Source organism: Theropithecus gelada, chromosome 3 (assembly GCF_003255815.1).
Source record: "Theropithecus gelada isolate Dixy chromosome 3, Tgel_1.0, whole genome shotgun sequence".
Taxonomy (NCBI): Eukaryota; Metazoa; Chordata; class Mammalia; order Primates; family Cercopithecidae; genus Theropithecus; species Theropithecus gelada.
Genome location: NC_037670.1, coordinates 180411977 through 180428340, shown reverse-complemented (window position 1 = coordinate 180428340; position 16364 = coordinate 180411977).

Below are 16364 nucleotides of genomic sequence, written 5' to 3'. Positions count from 1 at the left end.
ATGTGAAAGCCTGAGTCATTGTGCTTGGCTCTTAGTAAGGTGTCCATGGATATTGTCTAAAACTGTGCTGTTCACAATAGAAGCCATGAGACACATGTGGATATTCAAATTTAAAACAAGTAAAGTTAGATAAAATCACTTTCTTAGTTGTACAAGCCACTATTCAAGTGTTCAATAGTCACATCTCGCCAGGGCTATCATATTGGACTGCACAGTTATTGAACACCTCCATCTTAGCAGGAAGTGCTGCTGGACAGCTGTGGTCCATGAAATAGTGTTTTCAGAATATTATATAAAGTTATAATCTTAAAGCCACCTTTAGAACAAAATTAAAGACATTTAAAGTTATTAGAAGATACACACTGCTATGGTTTGAATGTGTCCCACAAACTTCATGTGCTGGAAAATGAACCCCTCAATTCATATGTTGATTGGAGGTGGAGCCTTTGGGAGGTAATTAGGATTAGATAAAGGCTTCATGGTGGAACCCCATGATGGGACTGGTGGTTTTAAGAGAAGAGGAAGACACCTGAGCTGACGTGCATGCTCTCACCCTCCCACCATGTGATGCCTTCCACTGTGTTATGACATAGCAAGAAGGTCCTCACCAGATGCCAGTACCATGCTCTTGGACTTCCCAGCCTCCAGAACTGTAGGCTATATAAATTTATTTTCTTTATAAATTATCCAATCTATGGTATTCTGTTATGCAACAGAAAATGAATGAAGACACACACACTGATACAGGAAAGGCAAAGACCATCCAGCAGATAATAAAAGAAAAAAAGAATTAAAAACAGAGACTATAACAAAAATATAAAAGAAAATAAACTGCAGTGTTCATAAGAGTTTGTGAGCTAAATCAACTGTTAAAGATATTTTTAGATTATATCATAACACAAAAGTGAACTATAAACTGTGTGTAAGATATGCTTCTAAAACAAAACGTCTCAAAATGAATTTTAAAATACAAAGACACAAAGGTTAAAGTTGAATTTGGGGTCCAAAGCATTATCTGAAACAAAGAGGGACAGTTATTCACCAAATAACATTTGTACCTAATGTCATAATGTTAGCATTCCTAAAACAAAATCTATAGGACTTATAGAAGTACATTAAGGAGAAATCCTGAACTTGGTCTATGGGAGACAAAGTGGTTTAAAAAAATGAGGTAGATACATAGATACATTTTGAGTTCTATACCTTAAAAAGAGAAAGTGCATCTTTCCCCCAAAGGATAAAATACTAGGGTACAATAAAACCTTAAAAAATTTTGGAAAAGCAGGAATAGCACAGATAATTTTTTTCTGACTGCATGTAATGAAACTAGAACATAATAGTAAAACCAAAAAAACAAACAAAAACTCTCTACCACTCAAAATTAAAGTTATCTTTATTTAACAATTTTACATCAAAGAGGAAGTTAAAACAAATCATTACATCAATGCAATGGAATGCTCTTTGTTATTAAAAACAATGAGGTACCTTTATGTGTACTGCTAAGGATGAATCGTGTTGACCCAAAAATTCATCTGTTGGCCCTAACCACAGTGTGGCTGTATTTGGAGACAGGGCCTCTAAGGAAGCAATTACGGTCAAATGAGGTCATGAGGGTGGGGCCCTGATCCAATAGAATTGATGGCCTTATAAGAAGAGGAACAGAGGACAGTGTCCTCTCTTTACTTCCCCCCACCATCTCTTTCTCTCTTTGTGTTTGTTTCTCTGTCTTTTACCCCACTCCCCTGAGTTTGTACAAGGTGAGGTTAGGTGAACACACAATGAGATAGTGGCCACCTATTCTACAAGCCACAAAAATAGACCTCAGGATAAAATCTACCTTACTGGCACCTTGATCTCGGATGTTCAGACTCCAGAACTGAGGTAAATACATTTCTGTTGTTTATGTCACTCAGTCTATGGCATTTTGTTATTGCAGCCTGAGCTAAGACACATGCAGCAGTGCCCCTTTATCTGTGGTTTTGCTTTCCGTGGTTTCAGTTACCTGAGCTCAGTCCCAGTCTGAAAATAGCCAAGTATAGTACAATAATATATTTAGAGAGAGAGAGAGAGGCCACACTCACCTAACTTTCATTACAATATGTTGTTATAATTGTTCTATTTTATTATTAGGTATCATTACTGACCTCTTACTGTGCCTGATTTATAAATTAAACCTTATCATAGGTACGTATGTGTAGAAAAAACCATAGTGCATATATATAGGGTTTGGTACTATCTGTGGTTTTCGGCATATACTAGGGGTCTTGAAACAGAACTCTGTTGAATAAGGGAGAACTGCTGTATTATGGTTCAGGGCTTGGACTTATCAAAAGTGCCAGAAAGTCATTAATATCCAGCTTTAGTGAGCAGGCTTCACATCAGCCAGATTAAGAGAAGCCTACTAGACTCTCACAAATTTGATAAGATATTTTTGAAATAGATAACATGTGGATATATACAAACTGAAAATGTCCTGAAGGATAGAAGGGAAGAAAAAAACTTCCCTTCCCAGAGGCATCTCATGGTAGCTGAGAGATAGATAACTAGAGAGAGGATAGGCAGGTGGATAAAGATAGACAGATCCTTTGAGAAATGGTGTATGCATATATTCTATACAATTATATGCCTATATACATTCTTTTTTACAAAAATTGTAGCAAATTACACACACTATCCTGCATCTTGCTTCTCTACCTAAAGTCAGGGGAGATAATTTCATGTGAGTGCAGAAATCCCTCTCTAGCTATGTGTTCTGAGATCCCCAGGGGTTGCCTAAAACCGGATAGTACCAAACCCTATATACATATATTATGTTTCTTCCTATACATCCTGTATTAGTCTATTTTCACACTGCTGATAAAGACATACCCGAGACTGGGCAATTAACAAAAGAAAGAGGTTTAACTGAACTTACAGTTCCACGTGGCTGGGGAGACCTCACAATCATGGCAGAAGGCAAGGAGGAGCAAGTCACATCTTACATGGATGGCAGCAGGCAAAGAGAGAGAGCTTGTACAGGGGAACTCCTCTTTTTAAAACCATCAGATCTCTTTGGGAGGCCGAGGCGGGTGGATCATGAGGTCAGGAGATTGAGATCATCCTGGCTAACATGGTGAAACCTCGTCTCTATTAAAAATACAAAAAATTAGCCAGGTGTGGTGGTGGGCACCCGTAGTCCCAGCTATTCGGGAGGCTGAGGCAGGAGAATGGCATGAACCTGGGAGGAGGAGCTTGCAGTGAGCCAAGAATGAATCACTGCACTCCAGCCTGAGCGAAAGAGCGAGACTCTGTCTCAAAAAAAAAAAAAACAAAAAAACAAAAAAAACCCCAAACCAACAAACAAAAAAACCCCATCAGATCTCATTAGACTTATTCACTATCATGAGAACAGCACAGGAAAGACCTGACTCCATGATTCAATTACCTCCCATTGGGTCCCTCTCACAACACTTGGGAATTCAAGATGAGATTTGGGTGGGGACACAGCCAAACCATATCACATACCTACTTATGATAAAGTTTAATTCATCAGTTAGGCAGAGTAAGGGATTAACAACAATAACAATAAAATAGAACAATTGCAACAATATGCTGTAATAGAAGTTACGTAAAGGTGGTCTTTTCTCTCTCTCTCTGAATGTCTTACTGTACTGTACTCACCTATTTTCAAACTGCAGCTGGTCACGGGTAACTGAAACCATGGAAAGTGAAACCACAGATAAGGGGCAACTGTGGCTTCCACTTGTGTTCAAAGCTTATGGACCCTCATATAGCCCATTTCTAGAACTTAATCCATTCACACGTCACTTTTTCCCTCTCAAAACGCAAACTGGAGCACCCTGTGTACTTTGGGAACCTCGAGAGGGTTCCAGTCTCCAGTCTGGGGACTACTGGACTCATAGTTCCAAGTTTATAAGAGGATAACAGATGTTGACCAGATTGGTAATCTAGCCCTTCCTGTGCTACGTATCTGTTCTTCAGTCGCCAGATTTTAGATTCTCCCTGATGACTGACTGACTTCATTTCATCTCTACTTTTTCCTTTTGTCTTGGAGGTGATATTTTAAAATCACAGTCTTATCACAAAAATATAATTGTTCATATCATAAGAAGTGGAGGTGAGGTTCTTACAAAGCCTTTAAGATGTTCTTTTCTTTTTGTAGAGACAGTGCCAGTCGTCCTGATTCACTGAGTGCTGGGATCCTGTCTTACGTCCTCCCCGTCCCCTCTGAACAGGTCATGCACAGGATTTTAGGTACCTGAAATCCTCACTGAACTCTGGGTCCTCTGCTCTGGATCATGGATTGTTTCTGCTGGGTGAGACCCTGGCAGCCCCACCCCTTCCACTCTCTCTTCACCTTGGTCTTTAAGAATCCCACCTTTCATTCCTGGGAATGTCCCTGTCTTCTCGCAGGGATCCACATTTTATGCCTCTTTCCAAGATCATGTAAATCTCATTGTTTCCCCCTCCAAGCCTTTTCAATGACTTCAACCAATTCCTATCTCTAATTCTAATCTCTTCTTTCTCTGAATTCCCATTTAGGACATGGCTCTTTAAATTGTCTTGATTGGAAAGACTTGATGCCTTATGAAAATGACAAACCCTTGAGCATCATTTCTCATATTCTAAACAACACGCAAAGTGAGGCTGGGCACCCAGGAAGGGCTCAATGACTGTCTTTTTACTACTTGATTGACATGCACGCTTGCGGGGTGTCGCCTGGGGACAAGCAGCGAGTGAGGCAGCCCAGCATGTCAGCAATCTTGCACCATGCAGGCCTGGCTTACTTGGGTTTAATTATTGTACAGATGTTTAATAGCCTGTGTTATGTGTGCATTTCCTAAATTGTCCTAGTTTATCCATAATTGACTTAGGGGATATGCAGGCTAAAATACTGGTGGTTTAAGAAGGATGGAAACTAGAGTGGCAGACGATTAATAATTGCTGTAAAAGTGAAAGCAGAGACGAGTTTTTAAGGCTTTGGCAAGGGAAGGATGATGACTCTGCAGGTTGCCCTGTGCTGAGAGGAATCCCCTTCCCTGCAATGTCCTCCCCGTGGAATGCTCCATGAGCCTTCTCTTTAGAACTCACCTCTTGCAGTGCTTCTAATACACAGATGGGGCTGGTTTTCCAAGAGCTGATCCAACCTTTGCGTAACTGATAAATTACAACAGAAAATTAGGCTGGAGTGGAAAAAAACCAGTTTGGCAGTTACAGTGATCGCCTCACACAGCTGGCCCCTCCAGTGTCCCACGTCCCCTGCCTGCCAGCTCTGCCTGGGCATCCCAAGTGACTGGCTGGCACGTCTAATGAAAGATTAAATGTTGAGGGAAAGGTTTTTTAAAGCAAAAGTAGTAAAGATTTTAAAGAGATTTTTTGGTGTGGGTATTGTTCAGAGGGAAAGACAGGCTTGACATCGTCATCAGTGGGTCCGCAGCTCGGAGTTGCAGCAAAGACAGTGAGGTGCCTTTCATCTCACTGAGCTCCTAAGTCCCACCTTATCAAAGTCATCTTCCCTGAGATCATACAGAACAGAGAATCTCAGAAGTGACAATATTAGGAAATTAAAATTCCCTCACTTTATGGATGAAGGAATTGAAACCTGGAAAAGAGCACTGGCACGACACAAGACGTTCAGCCAATGACCATTTGCTATTTAACTGACCAGCCATTCTGACGCTTTCTAAGTTCGTCTGAGTGTTTAACCACTGCGTGCTTGCTTTTCCTTTCTACCTCGCGGTTTCTACTGGAAGTACAGGCGACTCGATGGCAGGGAATGTTTTTTATGTATTTTATCTCCGCCGTCATGCTCACATTGTAAGATGGTGCTAGATAGGAAATGGTGCTCAGTGCTGGTTGAATTTGCATAAATATAAGTAAATCACCAATTAGTTAAACTGTTGTAGGTAACTAAGCTGTTTAGCTGGGGCTCAGTTAAAACCGTGCCTTTGAGATGCTGTGTTCACAAGTTACATCTGTCTTTCTTTAATTTTTATGTATTAGTAGGCACATTCTTTGGCATTACCAGTATTGTCCAATTTGGAAGGGCTTTATTCATTTATTTATAGTATATTCATTAATTCATTTCTCCATTCATAAAAGGAGGCTGTCCCTCACAGGGAGATGTTAAACAAAGACATCACAGCAGGCCAGAGAGCACAGTCAAAAAATTAGGAAGCGTGGATCTTTTTCAAGCCTTGACTGGTTTGTGACCTTGCCTAAATTATCAAAACTCTCCTGGTCTCTTGTTTTTCCATACAATGAAGAAGTGGGACCAGATGATCTAGGGTGGGGACACAGCCAAAGCTCTGGCCCTTCTGTGTGTCCCAAGAACAAACAGAAGGTCATCTAAGGCGTGGCCAGGGGCCTGCGCTGCAAGCTTCCCTCTTCTCTTCTGAGGATGCTGCTGGGCCTCCTCTGTTCAAGGTCTGCTAGGAGCATTGCTGCAGTCACGGCTGTGGAGCGAACACGGGAGGCTGTGGCACACTCAGGGTGAGGTTCTTTCGCAGAAATGCTGAAGCCGTCCTGTGCAGGGTGACTGGAGTTGCCTCACACGTGGCTGCCGGGTGGCAACTTGTCACTTGGAATAAAGGCCCCAGGAACGCTGGACTGTGAAGCTTCCTCCCTCTCACTCTTCCCAAAACTCCTCGTAGGGGCTCAGGCACCCAGTGAAGGCAGGAGGATTCCCCTGTGGAATTCCCTGGGTGAGAGGACTCAGGGTGACAGGGGCAGGCTGCAGCGGGGAGAGAAGGAAGGTGTGTGGACACCGGACCTCCAAGTGCAGCAGCCCCAGGGGAAAAGCACAGAACCCGGCCCTGCCCGCACACCCGGCCGGTGAGTCCTGGTCTGGACCTGGGCCTTGGGTCTCCTGTTTCCTGTGGCTGCTGTGAATGGCCATCGGTCTGCTTTTCATGGAAAGCACATCTTCTCTTCAACAAGTGCTCAATTTATCAGTTAAAGGTCAGCCTGTCAGCTCAGCACAAACAAAAACACAGGTTCTTATCCACGAAAGGAAGGTGGACAGAGTGGGCCACACGCCTCGTTTCCTAGGATGGTGGAAATCATCTGGTCTTAGCCACTGCTCCGGTTCAGACTTCTCATTTTGTGGAAGAGGCCTTGAGGTCCAGAGGGGTCAAACAGCCTCATGTGACCAGTGACTGCTGGAGCCGAAACCTGCAGCCCTGCCACCTCCCGTTCCTATGGACGGATTTTCCCGCCAGCTCTGCCACCAGCTGCTTTGCCCAGGATCAGCCAGAAAACGGAAGGCTTGAGTTTGGCCTCGTACAAGGTTGGTTCAATCCTGATAAGAAAGGCACCCACAGGCCAGCTGCTCCTCTGTGGGGACCTCAGCCCTGCTTCTTAAACTCTCCGTGTTTTGGTTTCCTCATCTGCGAAGTGGGGAAAAGACTCACCTTCTGGCTTACTTAAATCAATCGTGAGAATTAAATTGGTTGACATGTAAAATCCACACTGAAACCGGCAGGGAAAGTCAGGAGAAAAATCTCAGCGTTGACAAGGGAACAGTCATTTCAATGAAGTGTTGGTTTAATGAGCGCTGGCTGCATGCCCAGGACCCTGCAAAGGGCTGGGGCATGTGAGAAATCAATGTGCCCCTCAGACCCAGGCGAGGGCTGTCCCAGGGAGATGCCAGGCAGACACCGGGGACCTGCCCTGACCTCGGTGCAGCAGAGCCGTGATGGTTGGAAGCCGGGCTGGTCCTGAGCTGCTGGGGGCCGGGGCTGAGCACAGCATTTTGGTGCCAGCTTGTGCCTATGCGAGCAGGAGGTTGCCGTGGGTAGGCCCGGACCACACGTGGGCCCCACCTGGAAGCAGGGCTCACACACAGAGTGCGTCTCTTCATTAAGAGCTCAAAACGTGAGGACAGGACGTCACCAACCGCCATGCCGCGGACTTCCAGGGAGGGACCATGACTTTCTCCTCTGAGCCCCGGTGGTGCCATGGAGCGTCTGGTCTGCAGGGAGGTGGGGCCACCTCTGCTTTCAGGGCCTCAGTTTCCTTGTACATTAGAGAGGGGTCAGGCTGGGGGCACCGTCCAGTTTCTTCTGGCTCAGTTGTTTGTAAATTCCACATCAGAGAACATGGAATAAAAAATGCAAACCATTGAGTCAGCGCAGGGAGCTGCAGTGACATATTCACGAGCAGCGCTGCTGTCTTGGAAGGCTCCTGATGGGGTGTCAGAGGCAGCTGGTGAGAAGCCTGAGGACGCGGAGCTGGGTGTGATTTATTTCATTGGTTTGCAGGCATGAGAGGGGCCCGTTTGTGTGTGTAACTGTGAGATTTGTGAGAGATCCTCTGCACGTGGTTTAGCAGGTGCACTTTCTCACCAGGATGCCTAGAGTTTGTGTCCAAACGTGGCCCTGGGGGACGGGTGGGAGACTCGAGAACCAGCCCGACTGCACCACAGGAGCAAGACGCCCTCAGGAATATTGACTTTCCCATGGCGGCTTCCCGGTCCAACGGGCAGTCATGAATCTTTCAACTGTTGATGAAGAAGGGGATATTCTTCACCTGCCCAGCAATGATTCCAACACATCTGCTCCCAAACCTCTGCCCTGCTCTGCCTCTGAGCAGCCTATCATCCTCAACTCTCTTAGAGCAAATGCTGCTGCTTCCATGTCTTCAATCCTGTTTAATACATGCACGACCTTTCCCCAAACACCGATCTTCCTGGTGTCATTTCTTGGGCTCCTCCTCTTCCGCCGTCTCACCCCCTCGTCACTGGGGAGCTAAAATACATGGCTCCAGGCTGGGCCCAGGTCCAGATGTCTTCTTGCAAACCCCACCATCAAACTTGCATTAGTAACTATACTCATAACTGTATCCTTGAGTGGTGATGTTTGCTTCACAAAAGCCCTTTCAGAGTTATTTTCTAATCTGAGTCTCACGACAATCCCAAGACAGGCATTTTTAACCTCATTTTCAGCACAGAAACTGTAAGAGAGAGGTAAACCGCTCACAACAGCACCTGGGTGGCGAGTGTGAGGCAGGACCCAGTTTCTTGGTTTCAAGCTCAATGCCCGTTTACCTGGATTTACCTGCTGGGGAACCCTTGGGTAAAACCCTGACCCGAACCCACCTTCCTGGAGGGGCCTGCTCCCCAAGTGTGAGCGGTAGAACACATCTCTCAGATTCCATGAGACTAGTGCCAGGAGAGCCTGGTCTCACACGCAGACAAGGATGACTAAGCTGTGCTGGGTGCAGAATGCCCCCCAGTTCAGGCTCACCCTGGGGAGAGACTGGAGAGGAATCCTTTTCACCCCCAGCTCTTAACTGCTGCTGCCTAATTCTGATCCTCCGGTCTACTGAGGACTTCTGAAACAAACGCTTCCCGACGTGATCACTTAAATAGTAACGCAACAGAAGATATTACTGTGCTTCCCCAAGGAGCTCACCTGCTCCCAGCAATGACTTGCTATTAGAAATGATTACCCTGTTAGGGAATTTGTCTTTTTCCTTTAAGGCTTCTGGGATAAATTGCACAGAATAATGCCTGGCAACAGAGTAGGCACTTAATTAAAAGATTTGTGGAGTGCTTAATTAATTAATAATATAGTCATGCAAATTTAAGAAAAAATGACACTTCTTGTTTGATGTCTGATACAGAGGGATTTGGGCTCTGCTTTCTTTTTATGAGCTCTCTTTTGGGGTGACACAGTGGAGCAGGAGAGGTAGGTCAGTGGGGCAATATTTTGGGACTGCCACTGGGAAAATTTTTGCTTGTTGCTTTTTCCTTGCTTTAGTGGTTAAAATACACTAGCACATTATTTTAAAACCTCTTAGTAATGGCTGAACCAATTCCAAGAAGTGAAGAAAAACCATGAGTGCAAAAGTGTTCCACAAAAAAAGTGTTTGAGAACGGAGGCTGTCCAGCTAGTTTAAGTGCTCTGGTCCCTGCTGTGTAGGTCAGTGGCTCACCAAAGTGAGCCTGAGCTCACTCACCAAAGCTGACGCATCTCAGCCAGGCTGGGCTCATGGGTTATGCTGAAGTTGATGCCTCGGGACAAGGTCATCTCAGAACGAAGGAGGCCAGATCGGTCAGCAAGGTGTCCAGGTAACAGAGCAGGTGAGGAAGCATAAGTTTTGGTCTGAGGTTTGGAAGCAGGGTCTAGAATTCGATACGAAGGAGGGCCTGGGGTTGGGAGCCTCACGTGGCCGTGGGTTCTGATATTCAGGAGAGGCCACATGGCAGGAGTTCCTTAGTATCAGAATTCACTGGAAGAGGAGCCTGCTCCAGATGGAAAAGGTGCAGCTGAGAGACACGGAAATGCACTTTGGCAGCTGCACCCTGGGGCCATTTTGTTGCCGTTACATTCAGAGCACCTTGCAATGCCACAGCTCAGTCTGACCTCGTTTCCCTACGAAACGATGAGGAGCTCTAAAGAGAGTCTCACTCAAGAGACTAAAGTCCTTCAGGAAGTTCGTGCCGAAAGGCCTGCTGTGGATAAGAAATTAGCCTAGCCATCGTGACATTTAGAATGTCCTTTTTGTATTTCTACATGTTTTAATTAAAACACTGAATTGCTTATTGAAATGATAAAATTGCAACCATGACACGTGTCCCATGGGGTCCAACTTCATTTTTCCGCCAAAACCAAGTGTTGTCCTTGAGCCAGGACAAAACCAAATGAACCAAAATAACAGCAGCAACAACAAAGGCAGGTGATGTTTCTGTGTATGCCTCCGTACTTACAAACAAACAAACAAAAAATGGTGAAAATGATGCATGTAATCTCGAACAGGAACCAAAGTCTGACCCTCTCCACCTCCTGTTCAGTGATCGGAACTGCTCCCACCCCAGCGGGCTGTGGCCTATTAGGATGACACAGAAAGTCCCCACGGCTCTATTGTGTTTCCAGCAGTATCTGTGGCTCTTACTAGGCAATAGAAATCGTGTCCTAATAATAATTCCTGTGACGGATCCCTTTTTTGATGCCTTTTGACATCCCCACGGCTGGTTCTGTCACCTCTCTTGCCGAAACCTCCTTAAGCCAAACCAAGCAGTGAAGTACCTGTGCGACTGCCTGACCCCAGTGGCCTGCCGTTCCCATGTTATCTGGGGCTCACACGCTAGGCTGGTTTGTGGTGGTTTTGGCTGGAGGGGAGTCACGGCTGTGGAAAGCGTGTGCAGACAGGACATCAATGCACAGTGACCGTGTGGACTTGGGGGCTGCGTGTCCCCTTCACGGCAGTCAGAGGCTCTTGTTCCTCAGAAGCTGCCTGCTCTTGGATCACGTCTCTGTTCAGGAGCCCTTCTCCCATGGAATACGGCTGCCGGATTCACAGGAGAGGAAACTTTGCTCCAGGAAAGGAATTCTTTGAAGCTGGCACAGCTGCCATATCCGTAAAACACAGAGGGACACGGTTAGAGGCAGACACAGGAGAGCAACAGACGCGTGCAATTCCTTGCTGGGGCGAGCCGCGGCCGTGCCCGCCCTGTGCTCTGCACCCGCCTTCTCTTCACCGGGAGCCACTGTGCTTTGTGAAGCCTGCCCCATCTCCAAGGCTGCAACTCCTTCTGAGCCCACAGACACCTTCTCCAACGTCCTCAGCCCGTGCCGTTTCCTTCATGGCCCATGGTCCGGATGATTTCTAGGAGGAGGCTAATTTATTCTGTGAATGATCTTTTGGGGTATATTTTGAAGGGGAATCTTTGATTTTGTCACTGTGCCTAGCATCGCGCCTGCCTGTGATAGACACTCCACAAACGCAAGGTGATGCCTGGCCTGGGTGGTTGCCGGATCTAGGGCTGATCCTGAGGCAGTAGGGGAAGTAGGGCTTTAGTGGGTTGCAGTTGGGCCGGAGGGAGAGAGCAAGCCCATCCCCACTCTTCACTCACGCGTAGCTGCTGAGTCAGAAGGGCAGCCGAGGCGGGCGCCACCCTGGGAAGCTTCTTGGCTGGGCCCACTACGCCTGCGGGATGGCGGGGCATGGGTTGGCTCTACCTTGCAAGACCAGGCCTGGCTCTCCAGTACGTCCTGCAGCTGTGTAAGGATTCTCTGTGAGAACGCTGTCTCCCGTGGGATGGAGGCCTCTGCTGACGGTGGCCCGTGGGCTGGGAAGAAGGATTAAAGGACTCATTAGCATGCACAGTCTTTCCACTGCAGAAGTGACTTCACGCTTCTCTGCTCATTCGGGGGTCGTTTTGCTCACCTGAAACAGCCTCAATGCTGCTTCTGTTTTAGAAGACGCATGAAAGTCCTGTCGGGACTGGATGGCTCGGTTAGGGATTGTCTATTTTTAGGTGCTAATTTATGACTCGAGCGTTGACTTCATGGAGATGATGTCATCGTAAAAGTTGTCTGAAAATGGAATCTTCCGAAATCTAAACGCATTTCTCTACTGACTTATGTAATCCTCTCAGAGATGGAAATCCTACCCTAATTTCGGATTGATTTTCAATCAACATCAGCTACTAAAACATTAAAAATCTCTCTGCCTGGTTCCTTTGAGTAATTAAGAAGCTGTAAGCAAATGTTTATTATTGGTGCTTGGAAAGCTTTTTAAAGAAAACACCAAGAGAGGCATTTTGTAAAATTCTGTACATATTGACCAAGGTCATTGTCGAAAGGGCCACACAAATGTAACTTTTCAAGTTGAATTATGTTAATTGATAATCACCCAGGTCTCTGCAGTGTTCCTCGCCTTAACCATGGAGTTGTAGTCTCTTCTTTCATGGCGCGGGAGCCGTCTCGGTCAGTGCTGCTGTCACAGTCCTTTCAAAGGTGGAGTTACTAAATTCTGCAGGCTCAATCCCATGGGGATCCCCCAGCTCCCATCCAGGGCAGGAGACACTCACTGGCCGTGTAAGCCCTGAGTGCTTGGCTTGGGCCTGTCCCTACCACCCTCTCTATGGCTTGTTCCTTGAAGCCCAGCTCAGTTGTATGAGGGGCCCTCATACTTCTTTGACTGTAGCTATTGGGATAGATTTTTTTCTCTGGCACATCATAGTAAAGTGACTGTCACTCAGCACCACATCACCAGCATCTCCTGCTCTTTAGATGCTACTGTGGCATTCACTTCTTGATGGGTTGCCCTCTCTTTCCTCTCACACCCTTATCACCCCTAAACCTCCCTGCTCTTCAGTAACATGCGTGTCTTAGAAGAGCCAGGAATGCAGAGGCACCAAGGAGGTGAGGGAAATGAGAGGAAGACGGTGGAGCGGGCCTCTGTGTCCCCAGGTGTGGGGTGAGATAAGGACGGGTGGTTGGAGAGGAGGTCAGGTTGCCCAGAGAGGAGCAGTTCGTGGGTCTCTACAGACATCCTCCCTTCCCACCTTCCCCAGGACCCCACACCAAGGACACACCGAGTGCCCCTGCACCCATGTGCTCCTCAGAGTCCCAGTCTTCTCTCCCTCATGTCTCCCAACCAAATGTGTCTGCTGTGTGCACTGTTCCTGCAGAAGCCGGACTTGTTCTTTCCAAAAACCCATTATTTAAGTTTTTCAAAAGAAAACTTAAAGTGATACCAACCTATATTTTGATAAAAAGTAACAATGATTAACTCATGGTGGGGGAGGTCCCTAATAGAATTTGAGGTATGAGGACATGGTTAAAAGGAGAAACATGGCTTTTTAAAAGAAATGTTGCTGTTATGATGGCTTTAAAAAGTCTGTAAAATAACATTGTACAAAGATTTACTTTCTTTACCAATGTGTGAACAGTCTTCGTGGATAAAACAGTCATAGTTCCAATTATTCAATTCATTCATTAATTCCAAAAAACTCTTACATACCCGTTAGGTTCTAGGCCATGCACTGGCCATGGATATGAAGGTGAAAAAGACACCTCCGTTAGAGTCTGCGAGATTCTGGAAGGAACCAGGAGAGTTAGAAGGGTCTCAGAAGTCACACAGTCTATGTCACCGTCACACAGGGGCACTGCTGGGATGACTTTGGCCAGTAGCCAGCTCTGATCCCGTCCCTCCTATGATGGGTACTGACCATCTGGTAACATGGCCACTGCATTTTCGGCCAGCTTGGTTATACTGTGCTTCCTTATATGGTGCTCAAATGTGTCTTCTTTTATTCCTACTTAATAGTTCTTCTAGTTCTTCATCTTAGAGAAACACAAAAAGTACTGAATATTTGAAGAAAGTTAGCGAAACTCTCAATTCCACCCAAGTGTCGCCTTCCCAGTCTCCTACAGCCATTCTCACCATCTGTGAATATTTTTCACAATGGAAATTATTTGGATTTTGGAGTCTGAGTTGAAGCTGAGATGCGATTCTGTGTTCTAGCTGCATGAGATTCTGTGTGTTCACTGAACACTTTTGAGATTGATTACGAGCCTGTATTTGCTCACTTGTAAAACGAGAACAAAAATCGTGCCTTGTAAGGTTGTTCTGAGTATAAATCAAGAATGCCTATGTGGGCTGGGCGTGGTGCCTCATGCTTGTAATCCCAGAGCTTTGGGAGGCCAAGGTGGGGGGATCACTTGAGATCAGGAGTTTGAGACCAGCCTGGCCAACATGGTGAAACCCAGTCTCTACTGAATATACAAAAATCAGCCCGGCGTGGTGGTGCACACCTGTAATCCCAGCTACTCAGGAGTCTGAGGCAGGAGAATTGCTTGAACCCGGGAGGTGGAGGTTGTAGTGAGCCGAGATAGCAGCACTGCACTCCAGCCTGGGAGACAGAGTGAGATTCTGTCTCAAAGGAAACCAAACCAAACCAAAACAGAAAGAACACCAGTGTGAACGTGCCACATGCATTCAGCACATGTGTGGGCACAGCCAGTGTTTGCTATGACAGCAGGAGTGGGTCAGTAAACAGCTGCGGGCCCTACTCTGTCTCGTTAGCTCCCCTTGGACGCATCCCGACTGTTCACCTCCTCGTTTTCAATAAAGCGTGTGGACTTGAGCAGAGCTTTTGAATGTCAGTCTGAAATGAGCGGTGGCTTTAGTTCGTGGTTTTGTCTGAACTTTTACGTATGACGCCTCATTGTACCTATTTTGTGCAGCCTTCAGTGATGTGACATGTATCTCCGTGTAGGCTTCTTGAATTTGTCATTCGACCACAAACCCTAGATTGTTGTTTGTGTGAGAGATTGAGGTAGACCAGGCTTCCTGACCCCAGTAGTCGGTAACTGATTTAAAACTTCAAGGGCAGGGTTTCCACCTTCCTCTCAGTTGAACTGCAGGCACTCTCTCAAGTGCTCATCTCAGTTTCTCCAGGTAGAGTTGACTCTTGATTCATCATTGATTTTATTGCTGCCTCTCCTAGCTTTGCATGTCACCTGCAGTTCAGTTGAGCAGACTTTATTTTAAAATCTGAGGCTGGTCTGGCTGCTGCATCTTTTCTTCATTGATTTTCAGGGTTGTATCAGCATGTGAGGACTGCACGGCAAGCACCCCACACCTCTAAATGAACGTGACCTTCCAGCTTAGAGACGTTTTCTCCACTTAAGGACATGTCTTCTATGTCTTCGTCTAGTCAACTCACACAAACATCAACATGGAACATGGACTAACGCAAAATCCTGCCATATGCCACTTTCCTCCAGAACAATGAAGACCCTTGTGCCCCCCTTTTTTTCCTTTTTTCTTGAGATGGAGTCTCGCTCTGTCACCAGGCTGGAGGGCAGTGGCACGATCTCAGCTCACAGCAACCTCCACTTCCCAGATTCAAGTGATTCTCCTGCCTCAGCCTCCTGAGTAGCTGGGATTACAGGTGTGCGCCACCACACCTGGCTAATTGTTGTATTTTTAGTAAAGATGGGGTTTCACCATGTTGGTCAGCCTTGTCTCAAACTCCTGACCCTGTTATCCGCCCACCTTGGCCTCCCAAAGTGCTGGGATTACAGGAGTGAGCCACGACACCTGGCCTGTACCATTTATTCATTGTTCAGCCAACCAGGCATTTGTGTAACAATGCTCTTGACCAGTCACACCCAGGATCATCACTGAGAAAGAGCATCACAAAGGCACCACGCATGGAGATGTGAGATCTCAACAGCTGTGATGGCAGCGCCAACATTTACTGACAACACTGTGTGAAGAGGTGGTACTAAACTATCACGAGGAACCTGTATATTGAGTACAATTATTATCCCTGTTGTACAGACGGGGAAACTGAGATTTAGAAATGTTCAAGAACTTTCCCCAAATTACAGACGAGAAAGTCATGGAGCTAACTCTGAGCCCTGCAGACTGGCTGAAGTGCCATGGTCTTGACTTACTCTTGGATTTGGTGCTAAGTATCTCTGAGCCCTGCAGACTGATCTGAAGGCCGTGGTCTTGACTTACTCTTGGATTTGGTGCTAAGTATCAGCAGGTGTCTGATGTGTTGTAAATAATTATTGACTGTATCATGGATAGTGGTCAAATTCTTTTCAGGATTAATTTGA